At 37.0% G+C, this 16649-nt stretch overlaps 1 protein-coding gene across 10 annotated transcripts in view; it reads left to right on the forward strand.

Annotated features, from left to right (window-relative positions):
* The window catches only part of MGST1 (microsomal glutathione S-transferase 1), a 78463-nt gene that overhangs the window by 20119 nt on the left and 41695 nt on the right, over nucleotides 1-16649 (forward strand). For 8 of the 10 annotated variants that reach the window (XM_068948316.1, XM_068948298.1, XM_068948290.1 and 5 more), the window contains one exon: nucleotides 594-728. The exons of 1 other annotated variant lie outside the window; for it this stretch is intronic. The gene's annotated coding sequence lies outside the window, so the exon portion shown is untranslated. The remainder of the gene's footprint in view (nucleotides 1-593; nucleotides 729-16649) is intronic. One more of the 10 variants, XM_068948281.1, reaches the window with a different exon arrangement.

Raw genomic sequence — 16649 nt, forward strand, 5'->3', positions numbered from 1 at the left:
TGTTTTTCAGATGCTAATAAACTGCTGCTTCTTTTTAAGCTCCAATATGAGTTTTGAAGTATGAAAGTGAGACTAGCAACCATACTAGAGAGTGATTTGAGATCCTCATATTCTCCAAGGCCTATCTGCTGTCAGTGAATTTGGTGTTGGCAATAGAAAGTCCATTGCAGTCTTAGCAGAGCTGGCTGATGGAGTGGTTAACGATGCCATACTTTTTTTAGTAATGTGTTTCATTTGGACACCACAGCACATCCTGTTTGTATTTCATCTCCCTTCCCTGATACTTCATCTATGTCCGCTACTGTTGCATTTCAACCCAAGGGACTTTATTTTAATCATTTGCTCTTCCTACCTGAACTTTCTTGTACATACTTAATATTACTTTACTTGGGACTTGAACATATGGAAGAGATATTTTTAATTCTCACAGTTAGGCTTGATTGCTTAAAAGATACATTTTTCTTCTTTCAAAGAAAGCATTCAAAATCTCCTATATTCTCACTTGCTACCCAGAAAGATGTTAAGTGCTGACCAGGAATGCATACAAAGTAAAATTCTTTGATTTTGATTTTTTTTCTCCCTCTTTTTTCCAGCAGGACAGTAACTGACTTTAGTGAATGATGAAGCCTTATCTAGTGGGGACCTGATTTTGCAGGCATGTGAGCTCACTTGGCCCACTCATGGACTGGGGCTGTGTAGTCACATTAGGAACCACCAGATACTGACAGGTAGGTTTTATTAGCTAGGTCTTAATATTGTGCTAATCTGGTTACAAAGCTTTCAGATAGCTCAGACCAAGAGTAGCAGTTGATTACTTCTGCTTGTAAAAACTAAGAGTTCTATAACTGGAGCACAAAAGACCTGGATTCTGTCCCTACCTGATTTTTGACCAAGTCATGTAATATTTCTGTACGTGTGTTTCCTGTCTGCAAACTTCTATTAATAAAAGAACTGAAGCTTAAAGAAATACTGATTATTGAAAATGCCTGTATACAATTTGGCTGAGTTGTAGATTATACATGCACACACACACAGTCACATTATCAGGCATAAAGTGAAACGTTCAGATATAAGATAAGGATAGAAGAGATATAGTAACAAAATGTGAAGTGCCAAAGAGAAAAAGTAAAGCCATGTGGCTCCATTGACTGTTGGACTTGGAATTAGGAAAGCTGTTCAACCACTGACATGTGGCATAAACTGGGCCACCACTTTTTACTTTAATTTTGTTCTTGTCACCTATATGTTGTAAGCACTTCGGGTAAGGGACTATACCTTGTTATCAGTGAGCTTTGTACAGAACGTAGCATGTACAGAACGTAGCATGACAGGACCATATTTGTGATGGAAGCTGCAATTTTAATTTGTTTCTATAGGTGGTACTGTAATATTAATACATAATACTAAAGAAAGAAGAGGAAATAATAAAACGATGAAAAGAATCAATAAAAAATGGTAGCAAACAAATGCTGATGCTTCACACTAAGCAGAGTCTAAGGACTGAATTGTTCTAGCTTTTCCAGAGTTCTGAATGAGGTGATTTTTAAGCTTGAAGATGTGGCCACCTTCATGGTGGTGGCTTCTGAACTGACTGATGTAAGTCTATTAAATACTTATTTTCTTCTCAAGATCTCTTGCATGAAACCTCACAGAACCATGACTAGATGCTACCCTGCTCCTTTCTCCTGACCTGATAACTGTCTGTGATGAAAAACTGAGCACTGTAAAAAAACACTGTTCCCAAGATGACCAGGAAATCTCGGCGTAAGATAGAAAAGTTAGAAGATGTTTTTCAAAACGGAAAAGGTTCTTGATATAGGGAGCCAAGAAAAGTTTGAACTGAGTTGCATCCATGAGACAACACTATTTCCAGGGTCTTCTCCAGATTCATCTTGAGCAGGCTTCTCTCTTACTTTGCTTTTCTAGAGTCTCTAACTTTCATTTTTTACTTACACTGTAGTACTACTCAGTCTTCTTTCATTTTATAGTATTGCTATTTTCTAAAGTCTACATTAACAGTAAGGTAGCCCAGACAGGAACCAAAACGTAGTAAGACTTGTACTCATGTCTCTTAACAGAGAGTTCTGTAGGTCTCCCACTTGAAATTATTTTTTTCTGACATACATCACTTTGGCCAGAAGTGTGAATATAGTATCAATCTCTACCGCTTTTCCTTAGTTGCTGACTTTGGGAGAGCAGTACTATAAATCAGTATTCAAGGCAGCTAGATTTTCTCAGAGCTGCTATTCTGACAGGATAATGCTTGCTGATCTTCTATAGTGGGATTTGTAATAACATATTCTCAAAGAACAGTTACTGTCCAATAAAGGTGATTCTTTAGGATGGTGAGGTCAACATGGATCTCATGACTTGTCCTACAACCTTGCTGTTTAGAGTTCTCACCTACAATGGTCTCTGAGTTCCAAGAGAACAAAGGAGGAGAGAGAGAGTCTTTCCCTTCTTTAGGCCTTTAAAAAGATTTAGAAGGGATACAGGGCATGCATGATATCAGCAGACATGCTCTGTAGAAATATCTAGTTTGTTTCTACAGTACTTCACTGCTGCTTGAAGGACATGTGGGCTCCTTTCCGTAAGATAGGAAACGTTGTGGGGTTGAAAGAAATGAATTTTTAAGTATGCCAAGGCAGATGTCTGCAGTAAAAATACGTTACATAGAATTATAAAGTAATTAGGCTGGAAGGGAGCTCTGGAGTTCATCTGGTCCAAACCCTTGCTGAAAGCAGGTCCAATTCGGTCAGGTTGCTTAGGGCCTTTTTCAGTCAAGAACTGAACACCTCTAAGGATGGAGATTCCACAACCTCTCTGGGCACCCTGTTCCAGTATTTGGCCACCCTCATAGTGAAATATTTTCTCCACAATATCTATATGAAATGTTCCTTGTTGCAATTTGTGTTCATTGCCTCTCGTCCTTTTACTGCCACTTCTGAGAACAGTCTGATTCCATCTTTTCTAAGCCCTCTCGTTAGGTAGTTATAATCGGCGATAAGGTATCCCCTGAGCCTTCTCTTCCTAAGACTGAAGAAACCAATTTGTCTCGGAGTCTCTTTGTATGTCACAAGCTCCAGCCCCCTAATCATCTAAGTAACCTTAGTAGCCCCCTTAGTAACCCTCGACTGGAGTTGTGCTAGTATGTCCGTGTTTCTCTTCTGTTGGGGAGCCCCAAACTGGACACTATTCCACACATGGTCTCACAAGTACCAAGTAGAGAGGAAGGATCATTTCCTTGGACCTACTGGCTACCCTGTTGCTAATAAAGCCCAGGATGCTGTTGGTCTTCTATCAGCAAGGGCACATTGCTGGCTCATGTTGTCCAACAGGACCCCCAGGCCCCTTTCTGCCAAGCTGCTTTCTAATCAGCTGTCTCCCAACCCGTCCTGATACCCGTCCTGATGGGGTTTATTCTATCCCAGGTACAAGACTTTGCACTTGCCTTACTGAATTTCATGAGGTTTCTGTCAGCCCGTATCTCCAACCTATATGATAGCATTTAATGCACTTTTTAAAAGCTAAATATATAACAAAATAAATTATATTGACCATGAGCAGGAGAGATCTTAGAGGATGTGTCAGCATGGCCCTGACTCACTTTTTCTTTGTCTAGGATCCTTTAGTTGCATCCTATTTGATTTCTTCTTTTATTGACAAACTTTACATCCAAATTAGGATAATATTAGCATATTTTTTATCTAATTAGTTAAATCTAAGTATCTTTATTTGGGGGAATGGAGGTGTTTAGAGAAATTCAGGTGAAAGAGAGCTTTCTTAATATCTTCTATCGCACAGGCTACTTTTTGTGACCAATAACTGACTGACTTTTTCTTACTGCTGTGGTGGCAATCTCACCCTTAGTTTCCAAAGTTTTTTAAAAAAATTATATAACCTTATCCTAATGCTTGTAGTGGGGTTGACCAAAACAGAAAGGTGTGGGTATAAAGGAGAAGGCAAAAGGTGGCAGGAGAAGAGGCCAGTGAAGTTCTTAAGGCCTAAGTCCCTATCCTAAACATTTGAGATATATTGCTATTAGATGGAGAAATATGTTCTCGGTAATGCCTCTTGGGTGCCACGCCATGGAATTACAAGAGTGCTTGTTGGGGAGGTTTGTGTTAAGTCATTAGTCATATGAGACTACATTAGCTGAACCAACCCTCTCTCGTGTTCCATCAGAGGAGAGACTGGGGACCTGATCCAGAAACCATCAGGGTTACTTAGATATTCACTATGCAGTTGCAGCCCTTAATATTCCCTGCACCTGACTCCTATTTGGTAAAAAAGAGATGGTAAAACCTTTGCCTATTTCGGTTGTCTAAGTCATAGGATCTTTGGAACAGATACAGCTGCTAATTATATAGTAGTTCCCCTGCATGCTACTGTAACGTTAATAATGATAATAACAGTAACCATCTTTCAGAATGCAATGTATGTATTTCAGTGTAGACAAAATGTTATGGAGAAGATATTCCACAGTGTAAAATGTTTATGTATAATGTGAACAGGGTCTTTCTTTATGTGGTGCGTGCAGTTTTTCAGATATAGTTATGTTTACTCAGTATAGCCTATAAAATATGTTTAACCATCTCCCTCAAAATATATTCCACTGCATCACTATAATATCCTTGTGAAACAAACATTTGGATTTTTTTAACAACCAAAAGCATCATTTCACAAGCTTTATACAAATGGGAAACGTAGTTAAGATTTATTTATTATGTAAAATGGCAGGGATTATTATGTTTATTACTTTTAAATTGCACAATGCTTTTACATTAGGATGAATTTTAGAACACAGGATTAGCTACTATAACTACTGGCAGTTTTGGTGCCTTATTACCTTCTATTATATTCTGAAGTAATTTTCATTTATTTAATTTAAACTTCTGTCATTCTGCTTTTTCAAGCCTTAATGTCTCAGTTTCTAAAAATCCAGTTGGTATTTTCTATCATCTCTGCTACTAACGAAGTGCTGTTATTAAGTGATTCGATGGCTTGTTTAGTCCCTTGACTATTCCAAGGCTCACTTTGCTTAATTTAACTACTGTACTCTCCTTCTCCCTCTCTTCCCCCCGCCCCTTTTTTGTTCTTAATTGTTTTCAGAGTACTCAGCTTCCTGTGGGGAATCAGTCAGCATACCAGACTTCAAAGAATTTGTTACAGCAGACCAATTTGACAATATGCTAATTTAAGCCTATTTTTATATCTTTCTACGTTGTTTCTACGCAAACAAAGACCATTTTGGACATTAGCTAAAGCGGAGATCTTTGAAGGCTTTTTATTACCTCAGGTCTTAACGGGATAAAAAAGAGAGTGACTCTCAACTATTGGAGATGGAAAATACCAGTAGGATTCCATTTAATACATCCCTCTCCTAATTATTTGTTGCACTTTATTTGCTTTGCCCAGTGCATCCCCAGCCCTTCAACTGGATCCACATACACTGGGGCTTTAAATCAGGGTAATCAGGGTACAGCTCTTACTGTATGACTGTGGCACTTGAAGTGTGGGGCTGATGGGCCTCACCTGTGCAAATCATTATGGGTTCACAGAATGAAAATAGGTGAAAACTGGGGAACACTTAATTAAATGGTTTAGACCTCTGAAATTTCTAAGAACAGTGAAACAGATTGAGTCTGTAAAATTTTAAAATGTGCTGGGCAAAAACATTGCATATGTAATTACAAGCACATTTATTGGCACTGTACAATTTAAGCTATCATGCACCTGACAGGTGAATCTAGGAGATGTATATGAGAATTAAGTACAAGTTTACTCACACACACAATTGCATGACTGAATTGCTTAGAAGGATCATTGATTTATGCTCCTTCATGGATGAAGATACTGAGTGGTTTGGGCTTGATTCAAGTAAGATTTTATGTGTTTTACTTTATCATCATATAATCTCAGTGAAGTCAATGAGGTCATGGTTCTAAGTTCATCCATACTGGCTGTGTGCGTCACTGAATCATCTGGCTTAGCAGATTCATTCTGGATCCATCACAAAGCTGTGATTAGTGTTATTTCTGTTAAAATAACGAGAGCACACAATTTGTTGCCAACTTTGTGCTTCATGCGAGTTGTAGGGTAGAGGATAGATGATCTGGCAAGAAGTATCATGGGATGATTTTTGAACAAATTTGAATTGGCAAAACAAGTTTGTTCTGATTTGGTGGTCTGAGTCTGGAGGACACAGCATTGTTGTTAACATTATTAGAGGCCAGAACTATAGTGTCTTGTAGAACTAAGACCATGTGCTTAAAATTAGGAACGTTTCACTTTTCAGTGGGATTGTATGATGATGGAGAGAGAAATCCTGGCCAAAATCTGTAAGTCTCCAGTGGAATCAGAATCTCATTCAAGGCTGTTATTAGCTTTGTGTTTAGTAATCAATGCTTTTGCAGTCCTTGATTATGGTAATTTCATTAGTGATACTGTTCCAAAATGGCACAGATTGATTTTTGCAAGAGGAATCTTGTATACAAGAAAATGACAGGAATTCTTTTATTCTCATATTCATTTTTCATAATCAAACTGAGGAATGCATGTTCAAAATGCTCTCTCCATTAAAGAAGGCACTTCTGTGCTAGAGGACTTCAGACATGCATGGAGAGGCTATTGTGTGAGCAGAGGCTGTGTGCTTGTAAGGGGTCATGTTATGAAGAGTTATCAGAAATCTCTTACATGTAACATGTAATTTTTATTTGAGAAGATGGTGAACATCAGCTTAGTGTAAAGTGCTGGCACAAGGACCCTTATGCAGAAGCTGTGCTATAGGCAAAGGAACTACAAAGTGGATTCCTCCATCATGTACTTTTTGCAGAGGAAGCATTGTACAAGTCCTGAAAAGGCCAATGTGAAGTGTAGGTCTGAAGAGTGTCCAGCTACAAGCTGAAAAAGTATCTTGATCTTATGGCCCCAAATCTTATTAAAATTATTAGGGATTTCAGTAAACTGAGTCTGAGGACTGGCTGTTCTGAGAGTCTCTCAGTGTGATCTAATTGTCATGATCTGTAATGCTGCCTTTTTTGGATGGGTGTGATCAAAAGCTGGGTGAATGATTGGGCTTTTGGTCCACAGACTCAGATGAAAAATGGAAATAAACATTGAGTAATCCTCAAATGAAATTTTATTTGAATTTTCCTACTATAAAGGAAGATGAAGGGACACTTAACCTGAAATGAATTTTTTTCTTCATGTCATTTAACTCCTCCCGTTCTTTTGAGAAATAGTGAATGTTGGCAGCTCTTGAAGTGAAACATAATTTTGAATTATTAGATTGAAAAATGTTGAAACAAAGTATTTTTAACTTTTCCAGACTATTTTTCAATTCTTTTTCTTTTAGCCAAAACTACTGGCTGAATTCTATCCATCTGGCTGAATTCTATCCATCCAACAGTTTCAGAGTCTCTAAAATGGCATTTCTCAGAAGTTATACTATTTGGTATTTATTTATATTGCTCCAGTACAGTATTTCTTTAAAAAATAGCCTCTTAGACATGTAGCCACATCTGCAAGGTAGGGTGATGCCTGCGTACTCAAAAGATCAAACTACAATAATGTCTTTGGAAATGGAAGATAACAGTCTCTCCAGTAGCCCTCATTAGTGGAATTATATAGTTATATCTAAGAAAATTGTTATCTGAATACTACAGATGGTTCAATGGCTTCTTAGTGCAGGGACGGAATGAAAAAAATTATAAGCAAAACATGCTGGGAATGATTAAATGGAAAATGAGAATTTTTCTTCTGACTCCTACTAGAAACGGCTCCAAGTCAAAATGTCAGATTCAGATAGCTGCAGACCTTGAGGCTAATGAGATCTGGATCTGTATTTTCTAACTTGGATCCATAATTTAAAGTGAATTTGAGATCTAAATTTATATGTGTGATGCAGTTTAATATCATTTGAGTTCTTGATTCAAATTCCAAAAAGCTCTTAGTGATCTGAGGAGCTTCTTAAGAAGGCAATAGAATGTGAATATGTCTCAGGTTTTGCTTGAGTCTTTAACATCAGAGAGATGTCATATTTTTTTTTGTATATGCATGTACAAAAGAAGTGTCTGTTTTGTATAAGCATAGGAAAATAAAACAATGTCTTCCATTGTAAAAGTTTAGGTCTTGTCCAGTAGATGTTTGTTGTTATTTATTGAATTTTGCTGTATTGATTTCTGTAGCTCTGACCATTTATCTTTCTACTGCAACACACATTTCAGTAAAAACTCTTTTGGGGGCAAAAGGCCAGAACGAGCTCTTTGCATGGCTTATCTCTGAAGTAGAAAGAGAGAGACTCAGAAGTTGCACCTACGAAAACCAGTGGGGACTCTTTGATGTCTCTCTTAATGTGCTGGGTTTAGATTACTTTGTGAGTACAAAAAGGGTGAAAGGTTTGAGGTTACTTTTACCTAACTCTTAGGATCATGATTTGTCCATGGGGTGGTATTTAATGGAGCAGATACAAGGTGATGGTCTATCAAATGCAGTGTCTTGAGGCTGAAATTCAGCCTCTGTCCAAAAAAACTTGCACAATCCAAAGGTTCATGAGCTTATTCTCCAAATCATATTTTTTTAAATATATTTTTTCTCCAGTTTTTGATCTCTTTCAAGTTATTTTCTATAACTAAGAGAAAAAGATCCACCTGTTTTAATTTTCTTTTTTTTTAAGGAAAGAGATTCTTAAGTACGCAGATAACTCCAAGATCGCCTTATTTAGAATACTACGTATAAAGTGCAGGATAATGTCACGGGAATATACTGAATGACACAAAGGATTTAGCATGTTCCACCCTGTCCTGTGATCTTGAAGTATATTAGAAAGTGTTACTATTCAGTTGCAATCAGTAGATAGTCCCTTTATTCACCATCTCCTATGTTATCCGTAAGTTTCTGCTGAAATTAAAAGTTTTATAAAAAGGAGAATTTTAGGGCTAAGCCCTTCCATCCAGTTCTTGCATTCTTGCCAAGTTGCTGTTTTCAGCTGAATTCAATACTTCTTCTTTGCAATGGGTGTCTCCTGTAGCAAATGTAATGTGACAAAGTTTAAATTTCAGTGAGGGAGTTTTAAGATAAGTCACACTTCTCTGAGTTTTGCATAGACCAAGTGCGTGCACATTCACAGTTATTGTGGCTCAGCTCATGCGTGCTAACTGTAATAACACGATTCAGAGGTTAAGCCTCGGAATAAAGGCCACGTTCTGTCCTTGATTCCTTTGTTGCTGTTGTTCATGTTCTTGCACCTGTATGGGGCAATAGCCCATGGTATCAATAAGCCTGTATTCTTCTGACATCATAATTTGAACCATAGAATTTCTAATAAGTTGTCAATCTTATTGCGTATTTATTTTTGCAATTATACCAAGCCCACATGTTGTATCTTTCATTATTAAGTGTTCCCTAAATGCAGTAGATGATGTTCCTGCACTATTAGAATGACACTGTCCTGTTAACCTGCTTGATTAAGGCCTGATATAGCTGCGCTGTCTTTAGTTATGATGCACAGCTTTCAACACAGAGGTAATTGTTTAAAGGCTTCTGTTAAGCTCATATTGCTGCACGGTTCCTGACAAGTGAGCAAGTACAACGAGGTATGCAAATAAAAAATATCATGAAAATTGATCCTTTTAGACCAAAAGCTTATAGGAAGCCTAAAGCTCTCATCAGAAGTTTCTTTAAGGGAAATCTGAAATTACTATTAAAATCAGTCTACCTCAGATACATAACTGTGTAACTTGGATCAGAACCTAGCTTTGAATGTTCAGCTTGTTTCCCCGCTTTGCTCACGTAGGGAATTGATAATTTCTGCTTTTTTTTCAAATAGAACTGTTACATTTTCACTCTGTAGATAAATGGATTAAGGATTTGTCAAGCCAATTTTGCAGCTTTCTTTCAAGAAATTCACAAACCTTTAAAATATCATATGGCTTTTACACTTTAAATGTCTTAAAGATCTGCCTAGGGAAAGGATGCATATTATTTGTGACTTTCCTAAATACCTTGACTTCAAATATTTAAATCTTCTAATTACTGGAGAAGAAAAAAGAGACAGCTGTGATTTCTGAAGCCAAGAACGTATGTAGTACTGTGGAGTCCAGAACCTTTCCTATAGGCACTGTGGATATATACGTTCTGAAGTCTGTAGGTCTATACAGTTTTGGCCCAGATGTCGTCCACAAAAGGATAAACCTAACTCTCACAATAGAGGAACTGGAGAGGATATGGGGTGCTTCCTGCCTTGAAAGAGTTTGCATAAGGGGTGCCATATAGACTGCAGTTCTGACATTGGCACCATCATTGGCCTGCTTTTTTTTCTAAATGCAACACCTTCATTATCTCTAAATTTCCAAAATTCTCATGTAGTGGCCACCAGGTTCAACTGACAATTTGAATATGGATTGTTTCATAATTGAAATTTAGCTGGGACACTAATTAATTCCTTTTCTACAGTTCTGTAATGAGTTGGCTAGCTTACAAGTACCACTGACCTCTAATGGATGGAATCAGAACTGCTCGGTCATTTTTCCTATGTCCCATAGGGCACAACTCATGGAGCATCCGCTTTAACTCAGATAGTTAGGACTTGTGCTTTTGGGTCAGGAGAATGTAATTTCAAGCTCAGTTGCTGCCAGGAATTTCTGAGTGCTTGTGGTCTCCTGCTCATGACTGGTGTCATGAGCAAGCTCAAACCGGTGAGCAGTTACTCAGAAATGAGTTAATGCTTGTGTTAACTTTGCTCACTACTGTAAAGTTTGCTGTCTGGTCCACAGTAACAAATGTGAAGCTGTAGGTGGTGAGAAATTTGTTATAATATATAAACAGAACATTTCTGAGCTATTACGAAATTTGATATTTTTGGTAAACAGAACTTTTTATTATGTCTTTGTTCGTTGTGGGCTAACTAGCAGTAATTCATGGAATATTACTGTACATATGGTTTTAGTAGTTGCCCATTACAATGGTTTTAGTAGTTGCCCATTACATCATGTTAACATATTTCAATAAATAATCAATTCAGTTTTTTGTATGCTGCTTTAATTCAGGCTTCATTCCTAGTATTTATTTTGGGAGGTATATTGTCCATCTTCGTCTAAGACTGCCCTCTTTTGCAGTAGCCATTTTAGGATAAAATGTTTAATAAGATTTGCATTTAAAAAATGAACTAAAAGAACTGGACCCCCTCCAGCCAGAAACAAGTAATTGTATCATTTGTATTGCAAAACAGGAGCGGCTATAAAACATCGGCATACTTTGTAAGAAGACTGATACTCTTGAGAAGCATTGCATTTTGTATAAAATGACAAGCCTAGCAGAGGGAAGAAACCCTCTCCAGTGAAAGTAACCCTTAGAATCATAGACAGACGCATAGGTTTTATTCTGGCTTCTGGTTTCATCAAGAATCAGAATTTGCTACTTGCAGTTTTTGCCTTTTACTTTCATGATTATGAAAGCTAGTGGGGAACAGCATTAGACTGTATCTGTGATCAGAAGAATTTGTTGGTGGTGCTGTTCCAGAGAACCATCTAAGTGTTGCATGACATGTACAGAGTTCTTTTGTCTGGATAGTTTATATTAGATTTCCTCCTCCTCACCCCTGCCAAAATACAAGCCATTGCATTTTTTGTTTGTATAACTGTACAAAGACTAGCGTAACTATGATATATTTTGCACTGCTAGCTAATGTGGCAAAAGATATTTTATGTAGCCTAGTCCCTACTGGCCTTAAAACCTCTTGTTTTAAGGAATAATACAGGAATTGTTATTCCTGTCTGGTTGGATGACCAGACCAGCTTAAACAGTCTTCAGGCAAAGCACTGTTTGTGCTAAAATGCATACAACGTTTTGTGAATCTCAAACAGAAATGCTCATCAGTTTTGAGATACCTGTGAGTTATATGTAATCTCATGAACTAGAATCATGTGTGTTTGGCACTTTTATTAATGAAAATATTCTCAAATCAGTGTCTGTTAGCTTGTTTAAATATTCAGCAACTTCCATCGAGAATACAGACCATTTTCAAAAAGCTCTGAGGTGAGTATTAATAAATTAATATATTAATTAAATCTATATCTGTGTGCAGATTTTATTGCTATTTGCATTGCATCTTTTTTAAATAAACCTTCTGAGCTTTTATTTTTGTATGTAAGAAACTTTGCATTAGAGTTGGTCAATCTATTCTTGTATTGGCAGAAGGGGATTTTCATTGATCGTTTTCTCTATATTTGCCTTTTTTCCTCCTTCTCTAAACCCTAGTGCTGTAATGCAGAAGATTTATTGTCAATGATTTATTAAAATGTAATTCTGAGGTGACTCCTTATCGTGAAAGTAATCTGCAGGCTATCTTTATTTAAACTTGCAACCTGCTTTGTCAAAGAAAACAGCCTATGAAATTTTCATTATAATAGACAGGTTTTTATAATGAACTGGGAAAAAGCTATTATGACCTAAAAACAAATTGTTAGGAAACTTATGCATTGAAACAATATGCTCATTAATTGTAATTTTTTGGGGAGGGTGAACAAATCTATTTAATGGTTACATTTTTCAGTCTTATAAATTAATTTGAATTACCCAATATCACTTAATTTTTCCCTGGGAAAGCTTCTGCTTGCCCGAGCAATATTATAACTGCTAATTCAATTACACTGAAATTGTTTAATAGAAAATATAATTGCTTATTCATACAGAATACCCATTAAAGAAGTGCAAAGGCCTATACCCTAGGGTTACTGCGTATTAGTACTTTGGGAATTCAGACGGGAATGCTGGGTAGGGAAGGTGCTGACTGATCTTTAATTGTTCATCACCTGCCTCCAAAATAATATGAATGGACCCAAACTAAATGACCACTCATTACAAGTTTCAATTTAGGAGCTTGGCTGGGGTCAGCAGATTGCTTATGCTGATCGCAATGATTTGAAGTTGTGATTACCATAAGCAATTTAAATTTTATTGATCTACCCTTCTGAAAGTTGTAATTGAGCATAGATGTTGGACCCGTAGCTCTCCAAACTAAATTGTACTCTGAAGCCCTTGCTGGATTACTGCAAGAATCAATAAGCAGTCAGTCACATTAACAATGAAATAGCTCCATTAACATACAGTGCTACTGGTGAAACTTTATTTAGGAAGGGTGTTAGTTCACTTCATTGTTTTATCAATGAATTTCAGTTGTACGGGGAAAAGTATAGCTTGTGTACGCCTAATGAGCTTGCAAAATAATAATCGCATATGCTTGAACTGTGAGTCTTTTTATGGGAAAGAAAGATTATTGTTTTTCTATGACAGATTTGTTTTATTATGAGCAGAGGGACTATGTAACTGGAATTACAATTGGCTAACTTTGATGCGCTGAAATAACTTGGGCACCAAATAATTTTATACTGTTACATGTGTTCAATATTAGTGTGCTCCAGACAAAAAGCCAAGCCTCAAACAAGACACATAGACACATAGTAAGTCTGTAATTTATATATCTTTGGAACCTCCAAGTGGAGTTTAGTGGTCAACCTACTAAACCCCCCTAATGTTTCCTGCACCTCTGTGGCTTTGCTGCAGAGGTTAGAGCAGTGACCAGAGAATTGCAGACTGTGCTTATATAAAAATGAGGGTAGAAACAGAGCACAGAAGAGTGTAGCAAGATGGATAATGGACCTGCCTGGACTGTATGAAATAGGTTTTTCCATTGAAAGGTGACTCAAAATTTCAGTTTGGAGTTTTGGAAAAAAGATGCACAAACTAGATTGCTTGAAGTATAGCATGGCTTGAAACACAGAAATACCTTTGAAAAAATTTATCTTGCATCTCTTTGTACTTTTTATCTGCTTTCACTGTGTCTGCTATCTCACTTAGTTTGTCATGGCTTCAACTCAGTGAAGATTTCTTACTGTAGTACCTAAAAGCCCTAGCCCTGGCCAGCCTACCTGCCTTCCCTCCGTACTCACTTGAAGTGAGCAATGAACCAATACTGGTCGACCTGATTGGTGGTGATATTTTACTGACTGAATAGTTTTAACTGAGTTGTTTTAATTGTCTAATCTTGAATTTTGGAAAGTGCCATCATTGTAATCACCAAAATGATTGTAGTGGAGGAATCATAATGATTAGCGCTTTGTGTTCGTAAATTCTTTAAATTTATACCTCTGTACTACGTCAGGAACTGTTGATTCCATAATATCCCAGACAATCCTACTGGCAACTCATTCATGAAGAAATGAAAGCGACTAGCAGTATACTAGGCCTAGTTTAGACACTGATGAAAGCCATAGCATTAGGTGTAATAGCTACTTTTCAGTAGCAAAATATGACTCTCCTAGTGAAAGGATTCACCTGTTTTTGAAGAGGGGTAATGCCATCAACTCTGGCCCTGATGTTGCATAGCAGCATTGACAGCAGTAGTGCTGGATTACCACAATTACATGACTTGAATACCCCTTACAGAACACAAACTACAATTTCAGAACCTCTGTACTGATGACCTTGTGACCTTACTGCTGTAAACACTCCACAGTCAAGATTTCTAAAATACATCTATGCCGAGCTGTCATGATTATCTTTGCAAAAAAGGCTTATTCCTTGAAATTTAGCAGTAGATCAGCTTTTGTAGGCTAGGACATAGACTTCAGATCAGAGAGACCGTTGAAGACCACAAACAGCCCTTTTCTGGAAATATACTCCTGAATTTTGATATGAACTGGTTTTGAGTGTAGGACACCTCAGTCAGTTCTTTGCAGCTATGAAAGCATAAACCAATGCTTTGATGACGTACTCTTGTCCTGAAGACATGAAAGTTTTCATGATATTTTTGCTACCTTTTCAGGAATCTATGATATTGTACAGGATTCTGCCACTGTGTGCCACATCCGAAATGAAATGGTAAACTGTCTTCTGCTTGGGTTCATTTCTCAAGGATCCAAATTAGTGGCTGTATACTGTGATCTGGCTCTTAGAATTCCGTTCTCTGATTCAGCAGTTCAATTGGTATGGAACCTCTGAAGAGGTTCCTCTTCAGACCCACATCTGCTTTATAGAAACCTGCACAGAGGATGAATGGCAGAAGAACACACAAATTCTTTGTCATTTATTCAGCTGAGGCTGAATCTGTGTAGCTGGGGAATCCATGTAGAACAAAAATATGTGCTACTTATATATAATTTCTGTAATAGCTTCTGACATATACCAGATACATATCAATGTAAGGTATGGCATTGATTCGTATAAGTCTAAATGAGAATGGCCTCTTTCATGTATAACAACATGTTTATAAATGTAACACATCCTAAAAAAGGACATAGCTGATCTTTATATATGAAACATTAGCAAGCAGCGAAAACTATATCTTGTTCAAATTACAGTTCTTCAGATAAGAACTTGTACTAATTATAGGAGGGCTTAAGTATTTTATAAACTGTAAAAGATCACTCATAACATTGAGAATCAGGTACATATTCAGTTTTCAAAAGGGATTTTTGAATCTGGTGTTCCACTGCTGATATATTTTTTGCAGGAAATCTGAGAAGAACATGTCTGATTGATCTATATCCTTTGTAAACTGTCACACATCAAGAATATTCCAAAGGTACTGTCTAAGTGTTATATTGAAGGGATGAAGAGTTCTCTATCATGATAGCCCGATTATGAGATATTTTATATAAAATTATATTGAGGAAAGAAGTTTCTCTTTTAATGCCTGAGATTCTGATCTCTTTATCTTCTCTTATATGGTAAAGAGCTTTGGCTTTTCAGGTCATTTCTGATAGGATCTCTACCCAAAAAATAAAATAAAAATCCTGTTAATTGAGAGCCCTTCCACTAAAAACAATTAAGTTTTGAGATCCATTTAATTTTTATTTATTTTAAGCACCATCATAAACATCTGCCATCTGGCATAGGAATTGCCTCATATGGCAGGTGTAGAGATGGGATTTATTTAAAAGTTCTTTGTCTTTGATACTTTTCCCTGCTGTATTTTCCAGTGGCATAATTTGAACCTGATGGCATTTAAATAACCATTTATTGCCATAATGGAAAAATACAGTTAAAAAAGCCCCACAGAGCAATTGCTGTCATTCCAGGTTAAAAATATAGCAGTAGGCATAACGGAGCAAACCATCTTCAGTCCAGTTTTGCCTTCTGCCATAACATTGGCCAACACTTTGATTTTCAAAAGAAAATAAAATGCCTTCCAGTTCTTTTCTGTGCATATGTATAGAGAGCATAAATTGACTGATTTAATAACCCACACAAAAAAGTTCTCTATTCTCATCTGTAGATACTGCTGTAAACCTCAAATCTGGGAGCTGATCATATTCAGTTTTTACCTCATCCAAACTATCAAAGTTAGTTTTCACATAGTCCTCTGAAAAGCACAATGTACATGTGGAAGCTCCTGCCCATGAGTTACAATCCCCTCTCTTCCATATGTTCCCTCCCTTACATACTTCGTATATATTTATTTAGTGCCGCAGGAATTCCAAAACAATTTACAGAGGAGGAAGCCTTTCCATTCAGAAATTCCAGCACACAGTGTTAGATAACATAAGAGTTGGAGGGAGAAACAAAAGGGAAGAGAAGCTCTTCTGCTTGTCTTTTCCCTGCCTCGGCTTCCTTCACATTACTGCATACTTTTTGCATGGTAATTTAGA

This window comes from Struthio camelus, chromosome 1 (genome assembly GCF_040807025.1).
Source record: "Struthio camelus isolate bStrCam1 chromosome 1, bStrCam1.hap1, whole genome shotgun sequence".
Classification (NCBI taxonomy): Eukaryota; Metazoa; Chordata; class Aves; order Struthioniformes; family Struthionidae; genus Struthio; species Struthio camelus.